General features: G+C 41.9%; 1 protein-coding gene across 1 annotated transcript in view; it reads left to right on the top strand.

Annotated features, from left to right (window-relative positions):
- LHFPL3 (LHFPL tetraspan subfamily member 3) overlaps positions 1 to 27,154 on the top strand; it is a 582,444-nt gene that overhangs the window by 31,986 nt on the left and 523,304 nt on the right. The window lies entirely within an intron of this gene.

The raw sequence follows: 27,154 nt of genomic DNA, 5'->3' as shown, positions 1-27,154 counted from the left end.
CAATGGCAAGTAATTCACTTAAAGAGCCTCTGGTCTCTTAGAAAACACAGCTGAAGCATAACCCCCTGTCAGAGCCTTTGTTCCCACATATCACGTTCCATAGTTAACCTTCTCTTCTGTGCTTGCTGTACGCCTGCCTGTATGTCTGTGCTCACACTTGTCATACTTTATTGTGCCTGGCACAGAACCTGTATACAGTGACATCATAATCAGTGCTGATTGAATTAATCAGGTAAAGGCATCCAGGCACATCTCAGAGAATGGGACAACCAGAGGGAGACTGGACAGGTGAAGTGGGAGACCAAGGATGAGCTAATTGGACTTGAAGACGAACTACCCTTGACTATGTTTGCCTGAGAATGGATCACCTGACACCTGAAATAAATACGGCAACAGACATGGTGATAAAGTCAGGAGTTCTAGTCCTTGTATTTTCAGCCTCAGGGAGGTTGATTTCCACAGCAGATTTTTTTTTAAGTAAGTGCTTTCTCTTTGTGTGTGTGTGTGTGTGTGTGTGTGTGTGTGTGTGTGTGTGTGTATGTGTGCGCTTGCATTCACATGCATTCTTGCCCAAGATGAAAACAAAGAAAGAATACGGAGAAGGATTCGAGGGAGAGTGGAAATGGAGAGATCAACTGCTGTGAAGACACAAAACCTCATTTTGGCTTCCAAGCTAAGGGTTGGGAAACTCTAACCTCTAGACCAAGTCCCTCTTGCTGTCTGTTTTTATAGTCCTACAGAAACCAAACTCAGAATGATTTTTTATATTTTTAGTGGTTGAAAAAAATCAAAAGAAGACTATTTCGTGATGTGCGAAAATTACCTGAAATGCAAACGTCCGTGTTCGTTAGTCAAGTTTTATTGGAACCCAGTGACACCCATTCATTTGTGTATTATTTATGGCTGCTTGTGTGCTACAACAGCAGAGCTGAGTACTTGCAACAGAGACCATATGGCCCACAAAAAGCCTAAAATATTTACTGTCTGCTTCTTTGCAGAAGAAGTTTGCCAACCTCTGCTGTAAGCCATAGTAGTGTCCTCCGCGTTGAAGGCCGGTGGGAAAACAGAATAACATTGTTTCCATTGTTTCAAGAGCCTTCCAGAGGAGCCAATTGATTTTATTTATAGATTTCTATCGATTTTTGGTGTTACTTTAATCTGTGCTGGCACGAAGGGCCTGGAATAATTGTTGTGCGTGGTGAAGGTACGTTCTAAATTGCATCTGGAAAATGTCTCATGATTGATTTTGGTGAAGAAGTTTTAATTTTTAAATTGCTTTTGAACCTTTCCATCTGAGAGTGGGCGCTGAAGGGGAAGGGTGGGATGAAGATGGCAGCTTCTGACCCCGCGCCCCCTCACGGCCGCCGTGAGGATTAATGAGATAATGTATAGGCAGCATTTTGCGCTTCCTGAGGAGAGGCGCTATGTAGGACATTATTATTAATAACACACAGAGGACATGGAGGTAATGATCTTCATCTCTGCTTACAGAATAATAGATTTCTACTAACAGTTTGGATTTGATAATTAAGCGCAAGTTTGTAATGGGGCGAAGTAGCAAGGGCATCTTGGAGCAGTGAGAGAAGCCATTATGATTGCAAGATGTATAAATCTGTCCTGAGTTTTTAAAATGTTTATTTCTGAGAGAGAGAGAGAGAGAGAGAGAGAGGGAGGAGGAGTGGGGGAGGGTCAGAGAGAGGGAGACACAGAATCCAAAACAGGCTTCAGGCTCTGAGCTGTCAGCACAGAGCCCGATTCAGGGCTCGAACTCACAAACGGTGAGATCATGACCTGAGCTGAAGTCAGATGCTTAACCCACTGAGCCAACCAGGCGCCCCAGTCCCAGTTTTTTTTTTTAAATTTTTTTACATTTATTTATTTTTTGAGAGACATAGAGAGACAGAGCACAAGTTGGGGAGGGACAGAGAGAGAAGGAGACACAGAACAGAAGCAGGCTCCAGGCTCCGAGCTGTCAGCACAGAGTCCGACACAGGGCTCGAACTCACAAACCGTGAGATCATGACCTGAGCCGAAGTCGGACACTCAACCGACTGAGCCACCCAGGCGCCCCCCAGTCCCAGTTTTTAAAAGGGCAATTTTGGGGATGTGCTCCTGAGAAATAAAAGTAAGGGAGGGAGAGAGGAGAAGGAAGAGGAAAAGCCAGTAGAGGGTGTATTCATTGGATGGTTAACTTATGGGCAAACTAAGGCTCCATCGATGAGGACACTCTGAGCCCCTGTGCATAATAACCCTCCAACTGTCCTTTCTAAGGAGGCTGGGACTAGTCAACTCATTATATAAGAAAAATGACCATTGCCAGGTTTTGAGGTCATACATTGTGCCAAGAGCTTTGTCTAAGTCGTTTTAATTCTGGAAAAAATTCTGGAAAGGCATCTTTAGTCACCTTTCACAATGAGAACCTGAGAAGCTAGTATAAATTACATAAAGTCACTTAGCTAGGTAGTGTCAGGGCTGGGATACAGACCCAGGTATGCCTAACTGCCCTGCTCTTGCTCTTTCCTCTACATTATGTAAGAATGTAATTGCCTCCTACTAGAATTTATGTTGTTTCTAATTTGTAATGTTGGGAGGATGGGTGTATGTTGGGGGATTATGCTGCAGTAACAGATAACTTCCAAATCTCAGTGATTTAACCACGACTTATTTCTCCTACTATATGTCCATGTGTGTGGCAGGGTGGCTAAATGTGGATAACATCTTCAGTTGAGGATCCAGACTGATGGGATGGCCACTGTCTGGAGGTGATGGCCCTAGGGTGGGGCAGGAGAGGCACCCCCTGCATTCATGCTCAGGGTCATGCAATTCATGCTGCATTCACAAGACCTTGGGAAAGAGTGCCTCCTCAAGTTTGCACCATACGCGCCTTGCTTCCTTTACCCTAGTCCAGTCCATGTGGTGGAGGGAAGAGGGCCTGGTGAAACATGTGTAGCCTCCTAAAACTTTCACCTAGGGTGACATGCTGTTTCTGTTCCCATTTCATTGAAAAAGCAGGAAGGACACTGGATATTGGTGAACAATAATAGAGTCCCCCTGAATAGGTTTCATTTTATTCATTTTTATAAGCCTTCTCCTTTTCTTGCTAATAGGTTAACAGGTTTAAGATATTAAGCAGATCATCATGACTCAGAACATATTTAATTCAAATGTTGAGTTTCCTATGTAGTCTCATGAAAATTCAGAGTACCAAGTCTGGAGCTGAGCCTTTTTGTATTTGAGTATTGGGAATAGAGTAACAAGGAGGGTGCTGTAAAATTTCCTACTTCCAAAATAGCAATCGAAAGCTTATTTTGGGATTTAGCCATTTCCTAGAGGCCTAGGAGGTAGAGGAGACAGACAGGCAATTATTATGCAAAGATTTTGTCTTTAAAAAAAATTTTTTTTTAATTTATTTTTGACAGAGAGAGAGACAGAGCATGAGTCTGGGAGGGGCAGAGAGAGAGAGAGGGAGACACAGAATCCAAAGCAGGCTCCAGGCTCTGAGCTGTCAGCACAGGGCCCGACGTGGGGCTTAAACTCACAAACTTCAAGATCGTGACCTGAGCCGAAGTCAGGTGCTTAACCAACTGAGCCACCCAGGCGCCCCTCAAAGATTTTATCTTGAACGTGTAATAACAGCTTTTGGCAGTAGCAGTAGTTTGGTAATACAGCTGTGTGATAGAGGTGGGGGCTCAGTAAGAAGTTGTCCTTTTCAGCATGTGGTCCAGCAACTTCTTTTGTTGTGGGCTGCATTTTCTCTGTGAGCTGGACACACAGCCAGTGTAAATGTAGAAGGAACATTAACCACACACACACACACACACACACACACACACACACACACACACGGGCATTTCAAAGAGGTATTGCAATGAGAAAGAATGAAATCTGACCATTTGTAGCAATGTGGATGGAACTGGAGAGTGTTATGCTAAGTGAAATAAATTAGGCAGAGAAAGACAGATACCATATGTTTTCACTCATATGTGGATCCTGAGAAACTTAACAGAAGAGCAGGGGGGAGGGGAGGGGGGAAAAGTTACAGAGAAGGAAGGAGGCAAACCATAAGAGACTCTTAAATACTGAGAACAAACTGAGGGTTGATGGGGGGTGGGGAAGAGGGGAAAGTGGGTGATGGGCATTGAGGAGGGCACCTGTTGGGATGAGCACTGGGTGTTGTATGGAACCAATTTGACAATAAATGATATAAAAAAATTTAAAAAATAAAAAAATAAAACCATTGATAAAAAAAGAGGTATTGCAAGAATAAAAATGGCTTTGAAGAAATAATAGTAAAGCCGATAATAGGTATTAGATTTTTATGTCTGCTCATCTCTATTCAAAAGTCCAGATCTTCTACCAAAATTCTACTCTTTTCTTGGGGGCAAATTCTGGTGGTAGAAAATGGTGTGGTTCAGTCAGGATTAGAATTTAGGTGGTGGCCATAACCCAAATAATCTGATTAAAAATGGGCAGAGGACCTGAATAGACATTTTTTCAAAAAAGACATACAAATAGCCAACAGACATACGAAAAGATGCTCAACATCACTAATCAGGAGAGAAATACAAATCAAAATCACAATGAGATATCACCTTACACCAGTCAGGTATGACTGGTATCAAAAAGACACGAAAAGGGGTATTTGGTTTGCTTAGTTGGTTAAGCGTCCGGCTTATGCTCAGGTTGTGATCTCATAGCTCATGAGTTCCAGCTCCGCGTCAGGCTCTGTGCTGACAGCTTGGAGCCTGAAGTCTGCTTCAGGTTCTGTGTCTTCCTCTCTCTCTGCCCTTCCCAGCCCTTGCTCTGTCTCTCTCAAAAATCAATAAACATTTAAAAAGACAAGGAGTAACAAGTTTTGGCAAATATTTGGAGAAAAGGAACCTTTGTGCACTGTTGGTGGGAATGCAAGCTGGTGCAGCCATTGTGGAAAACAGTATGGAGTCTCCTCAAGAAATTAAACATGGAACTATCATATGATTCAGTAATTCCACTACTGGGTATTTGCCCAAAGAAAATGAAAACACTAATACGAAAAGATATATGTACCTCTATGTTAATAGCAGCATTGTTTACAATAGTCGAGATACAGAAGCAACCCAAGTGCCCATTGATAGATGAATGGATAAAGAATATGTGTTTTATTTATGTATATGTGTGTATATGTTAAATGCACATATGTATATGTATATGTATATGTATATGTGTATGTGTATGTATATGTATATACATACAATGGAATATTCCCTAACTAAAAAAGAATGAAATCTTGCCGTTTGCGACAACATGGATGGACCTAGAGGGTGTTAGGGTAAGTAAAATGAGTCAGAAAAAGACAAATACCATATGATATCACTTATATGTGGAATCCCAAAAACAAAACAAATGAACAAAACCCCCGCAGAAACAGAGTTATAAATACAGATAATAAACTAGTGATTACCAGAGGAAAGGGGGTTTGGAGGTGGGCAAAATAAGTGAAGGGGATTAAGAGGTACAAACTCCCAGTTATAAAATAAATAAGTCATGGGGAAGAAAAGTAAAGCACAGGGAATACAGTCAATAATATTGCAGTAACATTGTATGATGGCAGATGGTGACTACACTTATCATGGTGAACATGGTGTAATGTATAGAATTGTTGAATCATTATATTGTACACCTGAAACTAATATAACATGTCAACTATACTTCAATTAAAAAAATAACTTAGATGTTGAGGGAGAGGGCAGGGTGTTAGGAGGAAGGGAATCATATCATGGTGAAAAAGTTTTGCACCCTTGCATTTTTGTCCACTCTTGCATGCACACTTGTGTAACCATGGGCGAGCCATCCAACTTTCCTTTCTTCACTTGCAATGAAACTGGAGAAGACTGTAGCTCTGAATTTGGTGATAAAAATAAAGGAAGAGGTTGTCAGTTTAGAAGGATGGCAGGACTGATAAATTTCTTTATTATTATTATTTTTTTGTTTATTTATTTATTTTGAGAGAGAGAGCATGAGGGAGGGGGGGGGGTGTGGGCAGAGAGAGAGGGAGAGGGATAAAATCCCAAGCAGGCTCTGCACTGTCAGCTTGGAGCCCGATGTGTGGCTCAAACTCACAAACTGAGAGATCATGACCTGAGTTGAAGTCAGATGCTCAAGCAACTGAGCCACCGAGGTGCCCCTAGAAATTTCTTTCTTAGGTTAGAGGAGATTTTAGTAAGTTTGTAGAAAGGCTGAGTGAAGGCGTTGGTTGAGAGTTTCTGAAGTTGCAGGGAAAGAAAATTTCTTCTGTAGTGAGGTTGAAGGAGGCGGGAGAGAGGGTTGCATCAGGAGACCAGCGTGGAAGATTCCTGAATGGTGGGGATGCTCCTCCTTCTAAGACAGGCTGGAGTGAGGACACAGTGAGTGGGGATACAGGTGGTGAAGAAGACCAGGTAGTATCAGTGAGATAAGAAGCCTCATGCCAGCCTAGTCATCTGCCTAGGATGTGTTGGGAGGGAGGAGAGAGGGACATATTAAGGAGTAAAGAAAAAGTTTGGAGCAACTGTGTAGAGAGTGACTGAGACAGTTACTAAGAGGGGAATAGAAATACTGGGGAACACAGCAAGGTCTCAAATAGGAATTGTGGTGGACCCGGTTGCCTTATTTTTCATAATTTCACCCACCAGGACAAGGGGTGAGGGAGTCAAGACAGGGACGCCTTGGAATGAGTGCCCTTGGCAACTTGACTTGGGAGGAAAACAAGAGTCTGGGGTTTACTGTGGTCTGTCTGAGGGAGTAGAGAAGGCTCAGTAGGCACAAGAGTGTGGGCAAGATGGAAGGAAAGAACGTAAAGGCGACACTGGAGGCAAAATAATACTCTGCAAACAGGTACTAAGACCTGTGAGTGATGGTAATGGAGTGGGAATTACATTCTCGTTTTGAGAAGGTTGAGGAAGAGGGGGGCTGTGAGGCTTTGAGCCCAACAAGGCCAGGGGCAAAGAAACCTTTATTTAGGCATCCCAGCCCTTAGCATATCATCAGGCGCATGGTGGATGCTCAGTCAATCTTTGCAGAAGTAAATTAAGCTAAATGTTATCCAGGGTGATGGCAAAAGATGCAGTCAGGGAGAAAATTCTGCAGTGACAGGGCTGTAGACAAGGTTGGCATGTGTGGGTTTCGTCTCTTTCAGAGGAGGTGACCTAGTTTCTCTTGTCAAGCACCCCATCGAGGGTTTTCCTTAACAATTGTAATTGACCCATAGTCAGTTCTTCTTTATGCCAAATTCCTGCGAACACAAAATTATATCCTCCTGTTTGCCTGGATGAGTATATTTTATGGTCATGGCTTTGACGATATTCTTTATTTGTGGAGGTTCCATAAATATACTACAGGGAAGATGAAACAAAAATGAGAACCCAGCTAATTTTTTTTTAAAATTTATATCCACGTTAGTTAGCAGATGGTGCAACAATGATTTCAGGAGTAGATTCCTTAATGCCCCTTACCTGTTTAGCCCATCCCCCCTCCCACAATCCCTCCAGTAACTGTTTGTTCTCCATATTTAAAACTCTCTTATGTTTTGTCCCCCTCCCTGTTTTTATATTATTTTTGGTTCCCTTCCTTTATGTTCATCTGTTCTGTGTCTTGAAGTCCTCATATGAGTGAAGCCACATGATATTTTTCTTTCTCTGACTAATTTCGCTTAGCATAATACCCTTTAGTTGCATCCATGTAGTTGCAAATGGCAAGATTTCATTCTTTTTGATTGCCAAGCAATACTCCATTGCATATATATACCACGAGATGGAGGATTTTTTAAAGTTTACTAATTTATTTTGAGAGAGTGGGGGGAGGGTGGGGCAGAGAGAGAGACAGAGAGAGAGAGAGAGAGAGAGAGAGAGAGAGAGAATCCCCCTGCACTGATAATGTGGAGCCCGACATGAGATCATGACCTGAGCCAAAACCAAGAGTCAGATGCTTAACTGACTGAGCCACCCAGACGCCTCTGATGAAGGAATTTTGAAGTGAGGATGGTTGCTTACAGTTGGTGTTCATATCCACAGAAGCCTAAATGAGATACAGAATTAAAGCAACCAGTATCAAGTGAGGACTGGTTTGACATATCAAGGTGATATGTGACTCTTTGTTGGGTGACAAGGCCAGAAAACCATTTGACTCTAACAAATGATTTAGGGCCTTGTCATCTATTTTTAATTTTTATTTTTGTTAATGTTTTTATGTATTTTTGAGACACAGAGAGACAGAGCATGAGCGGGGAAGGAGCAGAGAGAGAGGGAGACATAGAATCCGAAGCAGGCTCCAGGCTCTGAGCTGTCAGCACAGAGCCCAAGGCAGGGCTCGAACGCACAGATCGTGAAATCATGACCTGAGCCGAAGTGGGACCCCTAACCGACTGAGCCACCCAGGCGCCCCAGGGCCTTGTCATCTATTACTTTGTATTGTTCAAGATTATTCTGTCTATTGTTAGGTTTGTCCCTACAACAATCAGGCTTCTTTAAGATTCTGAGTGTCTCTGGAGAAATTCTGAGCTAGAATAGATTTGGGGTAGATTTTTCATCAGTTTATGGAGGGCAGCTGAAGTTCTGACCATGGATGAAATCCTGCAGAGAGGAACGGTGAAAAGAAAGGAAGACCAAGGTAGACACCAGAGAAATTTGGGTCATGGATGCCAGTGAGAATGTCACCCAGAAGAAGTATAAACTCTGTTAAATGATAAAGATTGAAAAGTGGTGAAGGGCAGATGACGGTGACTTGAAGGGTACATCCCAGACAAAGGACCCCATTGATGTGCCTTCCTGAGACACCCATGAATGCTGCTTCTATGGCTCTTTCCTCCTAGGCAACACGCCTGGTGGTGGCTTCCCTCACTCCACACAGGGGTACAGAGCATGTGGGTCAGGCACCGTGCTGGGTCTGGAGAAGCAGCAGCAGATAAGACAGACTCAGACTCAGACGAGGCTCGCACGGCATCAGGAAGGAGGGCTGCTGGATGGGCAATACTGGTGAACTGACCGGGGATGGCCTGGGACTTGTTGACCCCACATGAAGTCTGTGAGAGCCTGCAGGCAGTGCCAAGGGCGGGGGGGGGGGGTGTCCCAGCCCCTCTGTGGGAAGCTGCCTGCTCCTAGCACCACTGCCTCTGCCCACACAATAGGGAAATAATTCTGGGTTTGTCACTGTATTAAATACAAACTTTCCTCCTCAAGTGTAGACTTTCCTTAAACAATGTCTTCCTCCCTTTGGGCCAACCCTGACCTCAGTGGTGGTAGGGTGGGACGTGGCCTCCGACCCTGTGGAGACATTTGAAAGGACCTGGAAGGTTATGTTAGCAGACACACCTTGTTGCTGAAAGGCCATTAAGGGATTTCAAAGGAGTATTCCTTTTTTTTTTTTTTTTTTTTAATATATGAAATTTATTGTCAAATTGGTTTCCATACAACGCCCAGTGCTCATCCCAAAAGGTGCCCTCTTCAATACCCATCACCTCCCCTCCCCTCCCTCCCACCCCCCATCAGCCCTCAGTTTGTTCTCAGTTTTTAAGACTCTCTTATCCTTTGGATCTCTCCCACTCTAACCTCTTTTTTTTTCCCTTCCCCTCCCCCATGGGTTCCTGTTAAGTTTCTCAGGATCCACATAAGAGTGAAAACATATGGTATCTGTCTTTCTCTGTATGGCTTATTTCACTTAGCATAACACTCTCCAGTTCCATCCACGTTGCTACAAAGGGCCATATTTCATTCTTTCTCATTGCCACATAGTATTCCATTGTGTATATAAACCACAATTTCTTTCTCCATTCATCAGTTGATGGACATTTAGGTTCTTTCCATAATTTGGCTATTGTTGAGAGTGCTACTATTAACATTGGGGTACAAGTGCCCCTATGCATCAGTACTCCTGTATCCCTTGGGTAAATTCCTAGCAGTGCTACTGCTGGGTCATAGGGTAGGTCTATTTTTAATTTTCTGAGGAACCTCCACACTGTTTTCCAGAGTGGCTGCACCAGTTTGCATTCCCACCAACAGTGCAAGAGGGTTCCCGTTTCTCCACATCCTCTCCAGCGTCTATAGTCTCCTGGTTTGTTCATTTTGGCCACTCTGACTGGCGTGAGGTGATATCTGAGTGTGGTTTTGATTTGTATTTCCCTGATGAGGAGCGACGTTGAGCATCTTTTCATGTGCCTGTTGGCCATCCGGATGTCTTCTTTAGAGAAGTGTCTATTCATGTTTTCTGCCCATTTCTTCACTGGATTATTTGTTTTTCGGGTGTGGAGTTTGGTGAGCTCTTTATAGATTTTGGATACTAGTCAAAGGAGTATTCCTTAAGGCTGCCCAGGTGCTCACCTGCCCTGGAGGGAGAGGCCCCTAACAGCTGCAGAGCAGACAGAATGTATGAGTTTCCCATTGCGGCTCTAACAAATCACCACAAATGTAGGAGCTTAAAACAGCACAGATCTATCCTCTTACAGTTCTGGAGGTAAGAAGTCCAAAATGGGTCTCACTGGGCTCCAGTTTATGTGTTGGCCAGCGTGAGATCCTCCTGGAAAGTCTTGGAGAGAATCTGTTTCCTTGCCTTTTACAGGTTCTAGAAGCCACCTGCATTCGTTCCTTACTTTGCCGCCTTCCTTCGTCTTCAGAGCTGGTGGCATGGCATCTTCAAATCCCTCTCTGACTCTGACCTCCTCTTCGATCATCTCCTTCTCCTTCTCCTGCCTGCCCGATCCCTCAGGAGAACCTCTGTGGTCATGTTGGGCTCACCCAGATAATCCAGGACAGTCTCCCTATCTCAAGTTTCATAATGATATCTGCAAAGGCGCGTCGGCCATGTAAGGCAGCATATACACAGGTTTTGGTAAACAGGATGTGGACATCTTTGGAAGGTTATTATGCCTCTCACACAAGGACTCTCACCTTCGTTAAGGGAGAAAAGGAGCTAGATTCCTATGCACAGATGTTCATCACATACCCACCTGGGCTTGGTGCTGAGCAGGGGATACACAAGGAGGGAGACCCCAGCCTTGCCTGCCCAGAGGTCCATGTAGCAAGGGGGACAGGACCAGGATGCACACACCATGTCATGTCCTGATCGACGAAAGTGCTGAGGGGTTTGGGAGAAGGGAGGGTTCAACATTGACTCAGATGCTCAGGGGAGGCCCCCTTCCACCTGGCTGGGGTAAGTGCGGGGATAGAGGTGCACAGGGCAGAGGAGTGGGGAGGCGATTCATCCAGCTGGACAAACTAGAGACCGTTCGGTGTGTAGGGACAGCACACGGGGGAGGCAGCAGCATGTGGCCTGGGCACTGAAGAATAGGTAAGATTTTAAGGGGAGGACGTGGAAGCCAAGCCTGGAAGCAAGGAATGCTTTCTTCTTCAAAAAGACTGGGGGAGAGGTCTGGTTGACAGGGGAGCCTCACCTAACAGGGATGACACTATTCTTGGTTAATAAACAACTGTCGTGAGATGCTTTTGACCGCTGCTTTGAAGATATGGTACCATGTCTTTTTTTTAATGTTATATTCATTTTTTTTTTGAGAGAGAGAAAGAGAGACAGAGCACAAGAGGGGGGTGGGCAGAGAGGGGGACACAGAATTTGAAGCAGACTCCAGGCTCTGAGCTGTCAGCACAGAGGCTGACGTGGGGCTCGAACTCACAAACTGTGAGATCATGACCTGAGCTGAAGTTCAATGCTTAACCAAGTGAGCCATCCAGGTACCCCTACGATATCATTTCTTTTATTTTTTATTTTTTGCTTTTATTTTAATTTCATTTATTTAAAAAAAATTTACATCCATATTAGTTAGCATATACTGCAACAATGATTTCAGGAGTAGATTTCTTAGTGCCCCTTACCCATTTAGCCCATTCCCCCTCTCACAACCCTTCCAGTAACCTTCATTTTGTTCTCCATATTTATGAATCTCTTCTGTTTTGTCCCCCTCCCTGTATTTATATTATTTTTGTTTCCCTTCCCTCATGTTCATCGGTTTTGTCTCTTAAAGTCCTTATATGAGTGAAGTCATATGATTTTTGTCTTTCTCTGACTGACTCATTTCACTTAGCATAATACCCTCCAGTTCCATTCATGTAGTTGCAAATGGCAAGATTTCGTTGTTTTTGACTGCCAAGTAATACTCCATTGTATATATATACCACATCTCTTTATCCATTCGTCCATTGAGGGACATTTGGGCTCTTTCCATACTTTGGCTATTGTTGATAGTGCAGCTATAAACATTGGGGTGCATGTGTCCCTTCAAAACAGCACACCTGTATCCCTTGGATAAATACCTAGTAGTGCAATTGCTGGGTCGTAGGGTACTTCTATTTTTAGTTTTTTTGAGGAACCTCCATAGTGTTTTCCAGAGTGGCTGCACCAGTTTACATTCCCACCAGCAGTGCAAAAGAGTTCCCCTTTTTTCACATCCTCGCCAACATCTGTTGTTGCCTGAGTTGTTAATTTTAGTCATTCTGACTGGTGTGAGGTGGTATCTCATTGTGGTTTTGATTTGTATTTCCCTGATTATCAGTAATGTTGAACATTTTTTCATGTGCAAGTTAGCCATGTGGATGTCTTCTTTGGAGAAGTGTCCATTAATGTCTTTTGCCCATTTCTTAACTGGATTATTTGTTCTTTGATAAGTTCTTTGATAAGTTTGATAACTTCTTTATAGATTTTGGATACTAACCCTTTATCTGATATGTCGTTTGCAAATATCTTCTCCCTTTCTGTCGGTTGCCTTTTAGTTTTGCTGATTGTTTCCTTTGCTGCGCAGAAGCTTTTTATTTTGGTGAGGTCCCAGTAGTTTATTTTTGCTTTTTGTTTCCCTTGTGTCCGGAGACTTGTTGAGTAAGAAGTTGCTGCAGCCAAGATCAAAGAGGTTTTTGCCTGCTTTCTCCCCTGAGGATTTTGATGGCTTCCTGTCTTACATTGAGGTCTTTCATCCATTTTGAGTTTATTTTTGTGTATGGTGTAAGAAAGTGGTCCAGATTCATTCTTTTGCATGTCGCTGTCCAGTTTTCCCAGCACCACTTGCTGAAGAGACTATCTTCATTCCACTGGATATTCTTTCCTGCTTGTCAAAGATTAGTTGGCCATACGTTTGTGGGTCCATTTTTGGGTTCTCTGTTCTGTTCCATTGATCTGAGTGTCTGTTCTTGTGCCAGTACCATACTGTCTTGATGATTACAACTTTGTAGTATAGCTTGAAGTCCGGGATTGTGATGCCTCCTGCTTTGGTTTTCTTTTGCAAAATTGCTTTGGCTATTTGGGGTCTTTTCTGGTTCCATACAAATTTTAGGATTATGTGTTCTAGCTCCGCAAAGAATGCTGGTATTATTTTGATAGGGATTGCATTCAATATGTATCTTTGGGTAGTATCGACATTTTAACAATATTTGTTCTCCCTATCCAGGAGCATGGAATCTTTTTCCATTTTTTTTTCTTCTTAAATTTCTTTCATAAGCTTTCTGTAGATTTCAGTGTATAGATTTTTCACCTCTTTGGTTAGATTTATTCCTAGGTATCTTATGGTTTTTGGTGCAATTGTAAATGGGATCGATTCCTTGATTTCTCTTTTTGTTGGTTCCTTGATTTCTCTTTCTGTCACTTCATTGTTGGTGAATAGGAATGCAACTGATTTCTGTGCATTGATTTTTTATATCCTGCAACTTTGCTGAATTCATGAATAAGTTCTAGCAGTTTTTTTGAGGAATCTCTTGGCTTTTCCATATAGAGTATCATGTCATCTATGAAGAGTGAAAGTTTGACCTCCTCCTGGCTGATTTGGATGCCTTTTGTCTTTGCGTTGTCTGATTGCAGAGGCTAAGACTTCCAATACTATGTTGAATAACAGTGGTGAGAGTGGAGGTCCCTGTCTTGTTCCTGACCTTAGGGGGAAAGCTCTCAGTTTTTCCCCATTGAGGATGATATTAGCGTTGGGTCGTTCATATATGGCTTTTATGATCTTGAGGTATGATCCTTGTATCCCTACTTTCTTGAGGGTTATCAAGAAAGGATGCTGTATTTTCTCTGCATCTATTGAGAGGATCGTATGGTTCTTGTCCTTTCTTTTGTTGATGTGATGAATCACATGAATTGTTTTGTCAATATTGAACCAGCCCTGCATTCCAGGTATAATCCCACTTACTTGTGGTGAATAATTTTTTAATGTAATGTTGGATCTGGTTGGCTAATATCTTGTTGAGGATTTTTGCATCCATGTTCATCAGGGAAACTGGTCTGTAGTTCTCCTTTTTAGTGGGGTCTCTGTCTGGTTTTGGAATCAAGGTAATGCTGGCCTCATAGAAAGAGTTTGGAAGTTTTCCTTCCATTTCTATTTTTTGGGAGAGTTTCAAGAGAATAGGTGTTAACTCTTCCTTAAACGTTTGGTAGAATTCCTCTGGAAAGCCATCTGGCCCTGGACTGTTGTTTTTTGGGAGATTTTTGATTACTAATTCGATTTCCTTACTGGTTATGGGTCTGTACAAATTTTCTATTTCTTCCTGTTTCAGTTTTTGTAGTGTATATGTTTCTAGGAATTTGTCCATTTCTTCCATATTGTCCATTTTATTGGCATATAATTGCTCATAATATTCTCTTATTATTGTTTTTATTTCAGCTGTGTTGGTTGTGATCTCTCCTCTTTCCTTCCTGATTTTATTTATTTGGGTCCTTTCCTTTTTCTTTTTGATCATACAGGCTAGTGGTTTATCAATTTTGTTAATTCTTTCAAAGAACCAGCTTCTGGTTTCATTGATCTGTTCTGTTTTTGTTTTTTGTTTTTTTTTTTCTGGTTTCAATAGCATTAATTTCTGCTCTAATCTTTATTATTTCCTGTGTTCTGCTGGTTTTGGGTTTTATTTCCTGTTCTTTTTCCAGCTCCTTAAGGTGTAAGGTTAGGTTGTGTATCTGAGATCTTTCTTCCTTCTTTAGGAATGCCTGGATTGCTATATACTTTCCTCTTATGACTGCCTTTGCCGCGTCCCAGAGGTTTTGCGTTGTGATGTTATCATTTTTACTGGCTTCCATATACTTTTTAATCTCCTCTGTAACTTCTTGGTTAGCCCATTCATTTTTTGGTAGGATTTTCTTTAGTCTCCAAGTATTTGTTACCTTTCCAAATTTTTTCTTGTGGTTGATTTCGAGTTTCATAGCATTGTGGTCTGAAAATATGCACAGTATGATCTTGATCTTTTTGTACTTGCTGAGGGCTGATTTGTGTCCCAGTATGTGGTCTATTCTGTAGAACATTCCATGTGCAGTGGAGGAGAATGTATATTCCGCTGCTTTAGGATGAAATGTTCTGAATATATCAATCTGTTAAGTCCATCTGGTCCAGTGTGTCATTCAAGGTCATTGTTTCCTTGTTGATTTTTTGATTAGATGATCTGTCCATTGCTGTGAGTGGGATGTTGAAGTCTCCTAGTATTATGGTATTACTATCAATGAGTTTCTTTATGTTTGTGATTAATTGATTTATATATTTGGGTGCCCTCACATTTGGCGCCATAAATGCTTACAATTGTTAGGTCTTCTTGGTGGATAGACCCCTTGATTATGATATAATGCCCTTCTGCATCTCTTGATACAGTCTTTTAACAATTTTTTTTTTTAACATTTTATTTATTTTTGGGACAGAGAGAGACAGAGCATGAACAGGGGAGGGGCAGAGAGAGAGGGAAACACAGAATCGGAAGCAGGCGAGATCGTGACCTGAGCCGAAGTCGGACGCTCAACCAACTGAGCCACCCAGGTGCCCCCGATACAGTCTTTATTTTAAAGTCTGGATTGTCAGATATAAGTATGGTATTCCGGCTTTCTTTTGCTGACCATTAGCATGATAGATGGTTCTCCATCCCCTTACTTTCAATCTGAAGGTGTCTTTAGGTCTAAAATGGGTCTCTTGAAACAGCATATAGATGGATCTTGTTTTCTTATCCATTCTGTTATCCTATGTCTTTTGATTGGAGCATTTAGTCCATTAATGTTTAGAGTGACTACTGAAAGATATGAATTTATTGCCATCATGTTGCTTGTAATGTTGAAGTTTCTGGTGGTGTTCTCTGGTCCTTTCTAATCTTTGTTGCTTTTGGTATGTATGTATGTATGTATGTATGTATTTATTTATTTATTTATATTTTCATCTTTTCTCCCCTCAGAGAATTCCCCTTAAAATTTCTTGCAGGGCTGGTTTGGTGGTCACAAACTCCTTTAATTTTTGTTTATCTGGGAAACTTTTTATCTATCCTTCTATTTTGAATGACAGCCTTGCATGATAAAGAATTCTTGGCTGCATATTTTTCTGATTCAGCACATTGAATATACCCTTCCACTCCTTTCTGGCCTGCCAAGTTTCTGTAGATTGATCTGCTGCAAACATGATTTGTTTTCCCTTGTAGGTTAAGGACTTTTTTCCCTTTGCTGCTTTCATGATTCTCTCCTTGACTGACTATTTTGTGAATTTGACTATGATATGCCTAGTTGATGGTCAGTTTTTGTTGAATCTAAGGTGAGTCCTCTGTGCTTCCTGGATTTTGATGTCTGTGTCTTTCCCCAGTTTAGGAAAGTTTTTTGCTATGATTTGCTCACATAACCCTTCTGCCCCTATTTCTCTCTCTTCCTCTTCTGGGACCCCTATGAGTCTGATGTTGTTCCTTTTTAATGAGTCACTGATTTCTCTAATTCTTAAATCATGCTCTTTTGCCTTAATCTCCCTCTTTTTTTCTGCTTCATTATTCTCCATAAGTTTTTCCTCTATATTGCTGATTCTCTGTTCTGCCTCATCCATCCTTGCTGCTGCAGCATCCGTTCGAGACTGCAGCTCAGGCATAGCATTTTTTATTTCATCCTGACTAGCTTTTACTTCTTGTATCTCCACAGAAAGGGATTCTAATCCTTTTCCGACTCCAGCTAGTATTCTTATTATCATGATTTTAAATTCTGTTTCAGTCATCCTGCTTGTATCTCTCTTGGTTAGGTCCCTGGCTATTGTTTCTTCCTGCTCTTTCTTTTGGGGTGAATTCCTTCGTTTCATCATTTTGAATGGAAAAAAGGGATTAATAAGGTAAAAAATTTAAATTAAAAAATGTTAAAGTTAAAAAATGAAAAACGCACACACACACAGAATCAAATAAATGATGCTAGATCTTAGGTGTGTTTTGGTCCAGGTGTTGAAAGTGGCTTGATAGGTTAGAGAAAAAAGGGGAAGGAAAAAAAATGAAAAAAAAAAAAAGGAAATCGTTTGAAAAAATGAATACACTGAAGTAGACTAAAATGAAATGATGGAAGTAAAATAGAATTTGAAAAAATTTACACAAAAGAAAAAATATCGTAGAAAAAATGAAAGAAAACTATTTTTAATAAAAGTTGAAAATAAAAATGATTTTTTTCTCTTTCTGTATTCAAGAAAAAGAAAAGAAACGAAAAAGAGAGAAGAGATAAAAAAGAAAGAAAATTGAATAGATGTGGCAGCTAACAGACTGAAATAGGACTGAAATTACTTCATTTTCCCCTAGAAGTATGAAGCACTCTGGAGTCCATTAAACTAACAGGTGGTGAGACTTGTGTTCTTGAAGAGTGAGGTTAGCCCAGTTGGGCAGGGCTTAGGGTGACGGCTCTGTTCTCCACTAGATGGCGCTGCTAGCCCACTGGGGTGGATTGTTGTGGCGCTCTTTGGTGCATATGCACATGCCCTGGGGTGGTGATAATGGCGCCACCCAGCTACCCAGTCTCTAGAATTGGAACTCTGTTCTCCCTGATCAGCAATTGCGTGCCCATCCTTTGTCTTTGGCTTCTGTCCACTCCCCGCTTTTACACTGCTTGTGACCAAGCCCCAGGCTGAACCTCCCTCCCGAGTTTTGTCTCAGATTAGGTGTTTTCCCCAACCCCTTACTTCTGAGGGACTGTGGGTTTGACCCGTTCTGCCCCTCTGCAGAGGGTCTCACCGAGCCATGGCTGCACCCAGGGATGTTTGTGGGACTGCGCTGCTGCTGATGCCCAGAGACTGCGGCCAGGTGCCAGCCTACCCCAGAAAAAGTTTGCGAGATAGTGTAGCAGCAACATTTCAGGCATTATGGAAAATCACAACACACATCTGGCACCAGGCTTCACCCTTAATGACCTTGTTCCAGCACCAGCAAATGTAGCCGTTCTCTGGGGTCTTCTGAGTCCACGTGGCCTCACAGCCTCTACCAAATATCCTCCTAACAGTGGAACCTCTTTTCCCTGTGTGGCTCGAGAACCTCCCGGATCCCACTCTGCTCCTGGGGATTCACCGTTACCACCAGAGTACAGCCAGGTATCGACCTGCGGAGTTGCAGACTCTGCACTCCCCCTGTTTACAGTCTGAATGGAATTTAAACCCGTCCTTTCTCCTGTCTCCTTTCTCCTGTCTCCTTTCTCCCTTTTTAGTTCATTCCCTGTGGCTGTTTCCAGTTTTCCACTTTCTCTCAGGCTGCTTTTGGGGAGGGGTGCTTTTCCCCTAATTCCCCCCCACCCCATCTCCATCCTCTCTCAGCCCACAAGAGTGGCTCCTTGCCCTCCTTGGCTTCTTTGTCCCCAAGTTCACCTCTCCACACCGTGTACCTGCTGAGTTCTGTGGTTCAGGTTGTGCAGATTGTTGTGTTAATCCTCAGATAAGTTTTCTAGGTGTGCAGGATGGTTTAGTGTTGGTCTGGCTGTATTTCATGGACACATGAGACACAAAAAACTTCCATGCTGTTCCACCATCTTGGTTCCTCCCCCCCACCCGAGCAGATTTGTGTTAGAGATGGGTGAGTCCATTTGTGGATTGCTGATTTTTGAAAAATAGCCAAGAAAGAGAAAACAAATAAACCAAACAGCACTGCCGAATGTAGGGCTTTTTTTTTTTTCATTTATTTTGCTAAGTGTGGATGGCTGTTAATTACATATTTATGATAAGATTTCATAGCTTGGCTGTGAATGTCCTGAAGCATGTTTTCTTTTTCCTTTTTTAAATCGTTTTATTTTGAGGGAGAGAGAGTATGAGCACATGTGCACAGCAGGGGAGGGAGCACAGAGAGAGGAAGAGAGAGCATTTTCAGCAGGCTCCATCTCATGACCGTGACATCATGGCCTGAGCCGAAATCAAAAGTCGGGTGCTTAACTGAATGATCCACCCACATGTCCCTGAAACATGTTTTCTAAACGTGATAAAGTCTGGACTGCATGGGCCCTCTTGCTCCATTATTCTGCTATTAAATTTGATCTTGGAAGTGGCTTAAGTTTTCTGTTGCCTTTGTGGGTTAATTATATTGGGGTGGGGTTAGGTGGGATCTGATCAAACTAAAATACCAGAGAGACATTCTCAATTTTTGAGAAGTTCTATGAAGTTTCTACCTTTACCGCACAGGCATAATACATTTAATCATCAGAGAGAACTGTTTCAGTGTTGAGTTCTGAGGGCCTTATGGGCTATAAATGTACAGGCAACCCTTTTATTACTTGCTTGGCAAGGAAATGCCCTGTGTTTAACTCGTAATCTGAGTGAACATCTTTCTTATTCTCCTATTTCCAGATTAGAGAACTGATATGTTGTTATAGTCAAGCTTCTGTGTGTGAAGATGGGATTCAACTTTTACCCCTACCTAGTATTGATGTTGGGCCAAGTACAGTGGGCTGCTAATGGCTTTGGGATATAGACTGTCAGATTGTAGGTAGGCAGAGGAAGGAGACTGCTGCTTTATTGATGACAGTAGCCCAAAGTAGTGGATTTGGCAATATCAGCATAACGGATGTGTGTATCCCAACTTAGAAATTCTAGAGCTGTTCACATTGTATTGGAAAAAAAATGTGTGTGTATTTGGTTTATTTGTTTATTTTTGGTTTTGACTGCCCAGACAAATAAAATGGCATTGTCGTGACTTGCAGATGAAAGTAGGTGCTGCTGGGAGAGTTCTAGGACTTGGGGTCGGGGAGTATCCCACAGTAAACATATTTTTTTAATTTCATCCAAAGACGCAAGAGAAAGCTTCTTTCTCTGTAATGGTCCATTTACTGTAAGAAGCTGTGTCACCAAGGCTTTCTTTCCTCTCATACTTCTGAACTTTGAGCCTTCAGCTCAGAAGCACTTAGAAATTTGTCATTGTAATTCTTTGGCTATCATTTCTTGTCTATGAGCCCAGCTTTCCTCTGTTGGGTATTCAGTGCTCTTGCTGGGTTGTCTATCCACTGAGAGCAGTACTGAACAAGGCTGTCAGCTCATTAGTAGTGGGGCGTGGATTAAGGCGTAGTTGGAATTCAGGAGGGCTGAATTAGGAGGCCTTTCCAGGCAACCTTTGCTGTGGGTCCTGCACTTTATTTTCCCCAGCAGGACAATTTGGGTTTGAATAACATTTTCCTTGTGGTGAAAATCCCTATCCAGAATCTTTTGAAAGGAAGCATGAGGGAGAATGGATGGAAGGTACCTGAATGATTCAAGTTTGGGACTTTTAAGACTATTTTAGCTTAGCACGAAGCTTCAGGATGCTGGCCGAGACAAGACGCTTATAGACACCCCAACTACCTGAATGGGGTGGAGGAGGTGGGGACCCACGTATCTGGCTTATTATCATCTGTTCCTTTATGCCCACCAGCACTTCCTGACTTTTATTTATTTCTTTGTTCCTACCTCTGCCTGAGGCTTTCCTTTTCTGTTCCTGATTCTCAACTGCAACATCTTTGTCCTGTTTCCAAATATGGTGTGTGTGTGTGTGTGTGTGTGTGTGTGCGCGCGTGTGTGTGTTTGTGTGTGTTGTTTTGCTTTGTTTTGTCTTTCTTCACATAGCATTCCCACAGACCAACAGCTCTATCATTTCCAAAGGGATATCTCCTTTTGGATACCTCTGTACTGGCCTCCTGGAAGGGCATGGCCAGTTTGTTCTGCACTGATACTAATATTAATTAAGCACCTAGTATGTTCCAAGCATAGTGCCAAATGCTACCTACATAGAATATTAATTTGTGATAGACAAAGTAATAATAATGTAAGAGTTAAGATGTAACACTATGTGCCAGACACTTTTGTACACTCCTTCTGCGTATTTACTTGTTTTATATTCACAGCAATCCCATGAGAGTTATAGCAGTCAGATTGTCTCCAGGAGACAGAACCCACACCATTTTTAAAATAGGTTTATTGTGTGTAATTTGTATACCATAAAATTTACCCATGGTAAGTGTGCACATCAATGAGTTTTAGTAAATCTGTAGGTTGTGAAATCATTACCATAAGCCAGTTTTAGAGCCTTTCCATCACTTTCTGGAAATCCCTTGAGCCTGTTTGCAGTCAGTACCTGCCCCCATTCCCAGCTTCATGCAACCACTGGTTTGTCTTAGATCTCTATGGATTTACCTTTCCTGGACATTTCATACAAATGGATCCTACAGTATATAGTATTTTGTGTCTGGGCTCTTTCACTTGCATAACGCTTTTGAACATTATACTTGTGGGTATCAGACGTTTGTTCCTTTTCATAACTAAGCAGGATTTTATTGTATGGGTATACCATATTTTGTTTATGAATCCCCAATTGATGGACATTTACATTTCTTCCAGTTCTGTTATGAAAAAATGTTTGGGCATAGGCTTTCTTTTCTTTTGGATAGATTCCTAGGACTAGAATTACTTGGTTGTATGATAAGTTTAAAAGTTTATTTATTTATTTTGAGACAGAGACAGAGAGAGCAGGGGAGGGGCAGAGGGAGAAGAAGAGAGAGAATACCATGCCAGCTCCATGCTGTCAGCGCAGAGCCCGATGCGGGGCTTGAACCCACAAACTGTGAGATCATGATCTGAGCCAAAACCAAGAGTCGGAGGCTTAACCTACTGTACCACCCAGGCATCCCTGTATGATAAGTTTACGTACAAGTTTTTAAGAAACTAACAAACTGTTTTTCCAGAGTGGATGTGACCTTTCACATTCTCATGAGCAGTGCATGAGAGTTCCAGTTTCTCCACATCCTTGCTCACTCTTGGTATTGTCTGTCCTTTGGATGATAGCCATATGAATAGATGTGCAATGGTATTTCATTGTGGTTTTAATTTGCATTTCCTAAATGAATAATGATTTTGAGCACTGTTTTCATGCGCCCGTTAGCCATTCATATGTCTTACTTGGTAAATTGTCCATTGTTTGTTTTCTTATTTTTGAGTTGTAAGACTGCTCTGTCTCTCTAATATTCTGGATACAAATTTGTTATCACATATGTAGCTTTCAAATGTTTTCTCCCTACCTGTAGCTGTTCCCCCCCCCCCCCACACACACCAATTGTTTTGGTAGAGACAATTGCGTATGAAGAATTATTAACCATGTGAACATACATGTCAACCATGTACTGAAGAACTGAAGAGGCAAAAGGAAACACAAAGTTTCATGGAGGTAACCACTGCAAGAGGCAGCTAACACCTCTAAGGATGGGAGGAATACAGGGAAGAGGTTGGAATGACGGGACTTGGGAGCATGGAGAAGGAGCTGAAACTTAATCCTTTGAGGAGAGGATGCTGCCTGGGTTGGTGCTGGTGTCTTTGAGGCGTACGATGAGCTGGTTCTCGGGGTGCTGGGGAAACTGCAGACCAGAGTCAACTGATGCCCCTGGAACTAACTGCCACTGATGGGAAGAACAGGGGGCAACTGTCTGGAAGGTCAGGAAGCCTCTTTTTTAAATGTTTATTTATTTTTTGAGAAAGAGAGTGAGCGAGCGAGTACAAGAGGGGTAGGGGCAGAGAGAGATGGCGACACAGAATCTGAAGCAGGCTCTAGGCTCTGAGCTGTCAGCACAGAGCCCCATGCAGGGCTCGAACTCATGAACCATGATATCGTGACCTGAGCTGAAGTCAGATGGCCAACAATCGAGCCACCCAGTTGCCCCAAGAAGTCCCTTTTCCCTCTTCCAGCCTCCATGTCTCCATCCAGCACCCCCAATTGGCACATCCTAACAAGGAACAAGGTGGCAAAAGCAGAAATGTGGCTTGCAGATCCAGCATCAGGGCATAGAGTACAGAAGGGTGGGATTGAAGTTGATAGATTGTAGCTTACTGACTGAGATGGGTAGGTGCTGCCATTATTCCTATTTTACATGTGAGAACACTGAGGAAGAAAGAAATTGTATAACTTTCCCAACATATTCAAGCTGATAAATAATAGCTGGGATCTGAACTCATGTGTCTGGCTTCAGAGCTCCTTGTCTTGTCTGCTACTTAGTCTGCCTTTCTGATCCAGCCATAGGTTGTAATAAAAAAAAATGGTTAGCAAACAGTGCACCTGCCTGTTGTGAATTCTTGGATTTTCTGTGGTCTTATTAGTTGAGAAAAGCCATAGTTCTTCTGGATTCTTGGAAATGTAGGAGAGTTAGAGAGTTCTAGACCCTACTTAGACCCCAGACAGTGAGCCTCTACATGGTTTATGCCACTTCTCCCTTCATAACACAGTCTCCCACTTTCTTTTTATTAAAAAATATTTTTTTATTCTTTATTTTTGAGAGAGAGACAGACAGAGTGCAAGCAGGGGAGGAAAGAGAGAGAGACAGAATTCGAAGCAGGATCCAGGCTCTGAGCTGTCAGCACAGAGTCCAACGCGGGGCTCGAGCTCACGAACCACGAGATCATGACCTGAGCCAAAGTTGGATGCTCAGCCGAAGTCTGAGCCACCCAGACACCTCAGTCTCCCACTTTCAGTTCTTCACTTTCTACAATATTTAAATGGTTTATTAACAAGGGCACATGGTTTTTCTCCGTAGTGTTACCTATGGGGAGTGGGAATAATTGGCTTTAGAGGATAATCATTTAGGGTACAGTTCTCTCTTAAGAGTCCAATTCATTTGACTCTGCCTTTCTCCAGTTGATTATACATTTCTCTCCTATTTTTTAGTTGTTTTCTAGTTCTCTGAGTTTCAGAATATAGTTCACTGTTTTAACTTTGGACATGAACTTGATGCTTTCATTGATTAGCTTGCAAATTCTGGAATAGTGATACTACCGTGATTTCCCCCAACTGAGAAATTAAGCACATTTTCTTTTTTTCCAAATGAGTCACAGTATGGATGTTACACATGTATACTCAGTTCCATAGGCTGTGTGGTACTCCTTTGCTTAAAATTTGAAAGTGACGTTTCAGATACTTGTATACGAGTATAGGCACATAATTTTCATTAGATAAATAATGTTGCAACAAAGTAGAGTAAGCTGCCTGGGATATGCACATAACATATGAGTGTTTTCCCATTTTAAGGATATCCATGTAGGAAATACATATTTTCCCTTACAGATGTATCTAGACCAGAAGTCTGGACCACAATTATCTAAGTGCACATTGAGAACATCAGAGAAGATAACACATTTTTGTGGGTGGATTGTTTCAAACAGCCACTAAAAACAGTGTGAATTCATCCAGAGTGGTCAGGACTTACGCACGACTTGAGTATTGTGGCTGGAGGCACTCATGGGTCCACCCACAACATAAAAATCCAGCCTCTAATGGTCTGGGAGGTTGTAGGGAGGCTAATTTCTCACATATACTTTGTCTTTTAGGCTCTTGTTCTTTTCTGATCCCGGGACCTGTGAAATGGAAATTCAAGGTCGCAGTTCTAAATGTATGATGTTGCTGTAGGACCAATAGGAACAGTAAATCTGATACTTGCATTTAAGTATTAGTATAGTTCTTGATTCATCTGTGACTTCAATGTTTCCAGGATGCTGTTTACATTGTTATTTCGAAGATCAGCTCTTTGTAATTCTATTATACATTATCCAGTGAGTGGTCGAATAATGAATTAATCAAAATAAAACACTCCGTGCCTGTCATTGACATACTTCTGAGTAAAGAAAAATGTCTATGATTTAAACATGCATTTCCCAAAGATTTCCCAAGAGATGCTTTTAAAAAAAAAACAACAGTTCCATGGTCAAATAAGTTTGTGAACTGCTGCACGCCCTAGTCATAAAGCATATTAACATGTTAAAGATTCTGAGAAGTCCCACAATAAATAATGCTGTTGAACTTCGTTAATCCATCATGTTCTGCTTACGTGACTATTAGGTCTTCTTTTCCGTGTAACATCTAATGGAACAGTGTATCCATTTGGTATATACCGCTTTAAGTAAATGTTTCAAGACAAGGAGGTGCTTGAATTTTACCTGCAAGTAACACCAAGTGAAAAAGTCTTTCTGTACTTGTTTGTGCAGTAGCAGCCCCATTTCAGGAAAAATTGTGAAAGAAATGAAATGGACTTTTGATTGGATAAATCTAGGAAACAGTTGGTTCAGAAGAATTATATAAGTGTTTAATATTCGTGAAGATCTTTTTGCTTTCTAGCTATTGATGGTATGTTATAACCTGCCATCCCTTTACTCCCCATGCTGGAAGAAACATGTCTTGAATATTTGTTGGGTTGGAGGGTAATTCTCTTATCTGGGAATGGATATTAAAGTTTCTTTGCAGACTAGGGTTGGGGGAGTGAAAGACACGTATTAAAAATGGACATTAAGACACAGCATGAGAAGTACTATCTGGGAGTTGCCTGGGATGTTAGAAACACACAGAGCCCTGTCTTCACCTAATGGGGTGGTTTTGGTAACAAACTCCTGTGAACTGCATCACAGGCACTAATGTTATTGCAAATAATTGCGAACATATTGCAAATGTTATTGCAAATTGAATTTTACTTGGAAGTAACACCAAGTACTGGTGGACTTTATGTGGTTTTGTGTTCTTAGGTCCTATGCACATGGTAAACATGAAATTATTTTTTTGAATCTTCAGTGAACTAGTAGAATTGGAAGCAGAATGTTTTGACCCCATGTGTCACTCGGGTCATATTTCTTTGCCTTGCTACTGTTATTTGCATCAAGCGATAAATACAAACTATTAGTGTATTTTAAGTGTAATTCATAATAAATTTTATCTGTAGAAATGATAATGCAAAGTAAGAATGCAGATGATAAATACTGTGTATTGTAATATTTCGTATGTTTGGAAGACTGGTTTTAAAACCAAATATGTTTAGGTAAAATAGAATCTGTAAAAATTGACCTGGGAAAAATTGGACTTGATCAAAAGTAACAAAAGTAATATGAAATGAACAAGACTCAAAATTATACATGGTTAAATTTATTATTGGCTAAGGGTTCATATGACAACATTTAGATTTGCAAGATTTGACCCCAGGAAAAGAATTAAATTTGGTAGAAACAATGGGGGTAAAGTAAATCTCACAGACACTATCCTGGACCCTTCACTTCTTAATGGGTTTCTGGAGGCAAACCTGCAAAGGCTGGTATTTCTCTCGCCTTCTTTTCCAGAAATTGCAATATTGCAGTTCTCTAGCATCCTGCATTAACTTACCATTATCGTAGCTGCCACCTTCATTTTCTTTATTAAACCATTTGCCATCACCTTTTCCCTAGCTCTGTTCCTCAGGTTGCTTCAGCATCACTTGGAAAACCTGCTGAAAATCCAGATTGTTGGCTGCTCCCCCTAAACTACTAAATCGAACCTATAGACTTTGGCTTAGGACTCTGCTGCTGCTGCTGCTTCTTCTTCTTAATGTTTATTTATTTTTGAGAGAGACAGAGAGACAGAGCACGGGCAGGGGAGGGGCTGAGAGAGAGGGAGACACAGAATCCGAAGCCCAGGCTCTGAGCTGTCAGCACAGAGTCTGACGCAGGGCTCGAACCCATGAACTGCGAAATCATGACCTGAGCTGAAGTCGGATGCTCAACCGACTAAGCCACCCAGGTGCCCCAGGACTCTGCTTCTTTACGGCATATCGGGTGATCCTTGTGCAGATTAAAGTTTGGGAACTGCTGGTAAATATGTGGGATTCGTGATATTGGACGTGGGAAAGGACAGCGGCAGCACCATGGGCGGCGACAGGATGTGAGGACAACACAGAGTCATCCATTTATTGATTTACTCATTCAATCATTCAGCTCACAGTTGTAGACACTTTTATGTGGCAGGTTCTGTCCTAGGTTCCAGGGGTGTGGAAGATATTCTGTAAGATCAAGAACCTGCTCTCGTTAAATTTACATTTTAGGGGCATCTGGGTGGCTCAGTTGGTTGAGCGTCCGACTCCGGCTCAGGTCATGATCTCACGGTTCGTGAGTTGGAGCCCCGCGTCAGGCTCTGTGCTGACAGCTCAGAGCCTGGAACCTGCTTCGAAGTCTGTGTCTCGT

The sequence above is a fragment of the Panthera leo genome, chromosome A2, assembly GCF_018350215.1.
Source record: "Panthera leo isolate Ple1 chromosome A2, P.leo_Ple1_pat1.1, whole genome shotgun sequence".
NCBI lineage: Eukaryota > Metazoa > Chordata > Mammalia > Carnivora > Felidae > Panthera > Panthera leo.
The sequence above is the reverse complement of the archived record's forward strand: the minus strand, read 5'-3'. Positions and strand labels throughout refer to the sequence as shown.